We start from the raw sequence: 3,537 nt of genomic DNA on the forward strand, positions 1-3,537 counted from the left end.
ACCACCTGGAGGCCGACACAGTCCAGGAGACTCTAGGAGTGGCACTAGGTACGTTTTCAGTCGAGTACCATTCCGCAAATGTCTTATTTGATACTGGAGCAATGCATTCTTTTGTGACTGCATCATGGGTAAAATCACATAATATACCAGTAGCACCCATGTATCCACCTATGAGAGTTAGTTCAGTTGGTGGAAGGACCCAAACTGATAGATTTTGCCCTAGTGCAAAGGTTCAAATAAAGGGGATAGAGTTCCCCACCGATTTAATGGTTATGGGTAACCAAGATACAACTATAGACGTCATCCTAGGGATGAATTGGCTAACCAAGTATCAAGCCAGTCTTAGTTGTGAAAAGAGAACGGTGAAGTTAGTGTCCTTATCAGGAGAAGAAGTGTTAGTAGAGTTGGTCTTGTCAGGACCAAAGAAAGGGAGTTGTCACCAAGTCACCGCCCGTATTGAGGAGATTAAACCATCAGAGGCTATCAGTGTAGTATTAGATTTCCCAGATGTGTTTCTCGAAGAGTTACCAGGTATGCCACCTGAAAAGAAGGTTCAATTTGCCATAGAGCTTATTCTAGGCACCGCCCCTATTTCCAAGAGAGCCTATCGAGTGTCCGGACCAGAGTTGGTGGAACTCAAGAAGCAGATTGATGATTTGTCAGAGAAAGGCTACATCAGACCGAGTACCTCGTCTTGGGCAGCCCTAGTGTTATTTGTGGAGAAGAAGGATGGCACGAAGAGGATGTGCATCGATTATCGAGCTTTGAATGAGGTTACTATCAAGAAAAAGTACCCCCTGCCTAGAATTGAGGATTTATTCGATCAGTTGAGAGGAGCCAGTGTGTTCTCAAAGATAGATCTAATGTCATGCTACCATCAGCTCAGAATCCGACCCTCAGATATACCGAAGACATCATTCATCACCAAGTATGGACTATATGAGTTCACGGTCATGTCATTCGGTTTGACGAATGCGCCAGCTTACTTCATGTACCTGATGAACAGTGTGTTCATGGACTACCTCGTCAAGTTCGTGGTGGTATTCATTGATGATATTCTTATATATTCCCAGAATGAGCAAGAGCATGAGGAGCATTTGAGGAAAGTACTTCAGAGGCTACGAGATTGTCAGCTGTATGCCAAGCTTAGCAAGTGCGAGTTCTGAATCAATCAAGTCCTATTGTTGGGTCACATTATAAACCGAGAGGGATTGTCTGTAGATCCGAATAAGGTAACAACTATCTTGGACTGGAAAGCACCAAAAGATGTCCGAGGAATCAAGAGCTTCATCGGAATGGCCGGTTATTATCGGCGTTTCATTGAACGTTTCTCCAAGATTGTCAGGCCAATGACAGCTTTGTTGGCAAAGAAGGTTGAGTTCAAGTGGACCCCAGCATGCCAGAAGTCCTTTGAGACATTGAAAGAGAAGTTGACAACGACACTAGTACTGATTCTGCCAGATGTTCACAAGCCATTCTCAGTATATTGTGATGCTTCGTACACCGGATTGGGATGTGTGTTAATGCAGGAAGGGAGAGTAGTGGCATACTCGTCCCGGCAGTTGAAGATTCATGAGAAGAATTATCCTACTCATGATCTGGAATTAGCAGTGGTGGTTCATGCATTGAAGACCTGGAGGCATTATCTTTATGGGCAGAAGTGTGATATCTACACTGACCACAAGAGTCTCAAATACATATTCACTCAGTCAGAGTTAAACATGAGGTAGCGAAGATGGCTAGAGTTGATCAAAGATTATGAGCTAGAGATTCATTATCACCCAAGCAAAGCAAATGTGGTTGCAGATGCTCTTAGTAGAAGAAGTCAAGTCAATATGTTGGTAGCTTACCCGATGCCGTATGAGCTAGCGAAGGAGTTCGACAAATTGAGTCTCGTATTTCTGAACAACACTCAAGGAGTGGCAATTGAGTTGGAACCCACCCTAGAGCAAGATATCAGGAAAGGTCAGAAGGAGGATGAGAAGATTAATGAGATCCAGCAGCTGATCATAGATGGGAAAGGCAAGGATTTCCATGAAGACACAGAAGGAGTGGTATGGTTCAAGGACAGATTATGTGTTCCCGATATCAAATCGATCTGGGAAGTGATTCTCAAAGAAGCCCATGAGACAGCATACTCTATACACCTCGGTAGTGAGAAGATGTACCAAGACCTGAAGAAAAGATTCTGGTGGTACGGTATGAAAAGGGAGATAGCATAGTATGTAGAGACCTGTAGGTTTGTTGCAACCGTTATAGATTCCTCAGTGGAAATGGGATGAGATCGGAATGGATTTCATAGTCGGTTTGCCCCGCACTCGTACTGGTTATGACTCCATCTGGGTAGTAGTGGACCATTTGACAAAGGTGGCCCATTTCATACCAGTCAAGACCACCTACAACAGTGCGGTGTTGGCCGAACTATACATGTCTCGGATTGTGTGCTTGCATGGTGTTCCCAAGAAGATAGTATTAGATAGAGGCACCTAGTTCACCTCTCATTTTTTGGCAGCAGTTGCATGAAGCTTTGGGCACACACTTAAAGTTCAGCTCAGCTTATCACCCGCAAACAGATGGTCAAACAGAGAGAACCAATCAGATTCTGGAGGATATGTTGAGGGCATGTGCTTTGCAAGACAAGATAGGTTGGGACAAGAGATTACCATATGCAAAATTCTCTTACAACAACAGCTACCAAGCCAGTCTGAAGATGTCACCATTCGAAGCGCTCTATGGGAGGAATTGCAGAACTCCATTGCATTGGGACCAACCTGGTGAAAGACAGGTGTTTGGTCCAGATATTTTGCTTGAAGCCGGAGAGAACATCAGAATGGTCCGAGAGAATTTAAAGGCAGCGTAGTCCAGATAGTGAAGCTATGCTGACACCCGAAGAAGAGAACTCAGTTTTGAAGTGGGAGACTATTTCTCCCTTTTCCAAAATCATGTGTTACTTTTCTTTTTCTCACTCTAGGCTTTCTCTCTCTCTAGATTATTTCTCCCTTTTTCCTTTTTGATTAGAAATAGCTTAAACTAGTGGAGGTTAATTATTTATTTTTGCCAAAACCTTATGAGTCATGACATGTTGCATCATGCTGAGCTTAAAATATTCTTTGAAGTGTTGCACAAGTTTGAATTTATTTGAATTTGAAACCTAGTTTGAATTTGGATTTGAAAACCCTATAGAAAAGAAATGGAAAAGGAATTAGAAAATCCAGAGAAAAATAAAAGGAGAAAGCAGCCCAGTTGGCCCACTAAGGCCAGCCAGGCCGCGCGCCCGAGCGCCCGCGCCGTCTGACAGGCGGACCCCGCCTGTCAGCGGCAGTTCTCCCTCGCACGCGCCCTCCCTCTCTCGCTCGCTGCCCAGTGGGGCCGATCTATCGGTGCCCGTTTTTCTCCCCCGCGCGCTCCCTCTCTCTCTGTCTCGTGGGCCCGAATCGCCAGTCATCGAGTCGTTGCCCCGCGCACCCCATTCTTCTCTCTCTTCACCGTGGGCCTGCCCTGTCAGTTCCGCCCCCTCCGCGCTCGCAGTGGACCGGC

The sequence above is a fragment of the Zea mays genome, chromosome 9 (genome assembly GCF_902167145.1).
Source record: "Zea mays cultivar B73 chromosome 9, Zm-B73-REFERENCE-NAM-5.0, whole genome shotgun sequence".
Lineage (NCBI taxonomy): Eukaryota > Viridiplantae > Streptophyta > Magnoliopsida > Poales > Poaceae > Zea > Zea mays.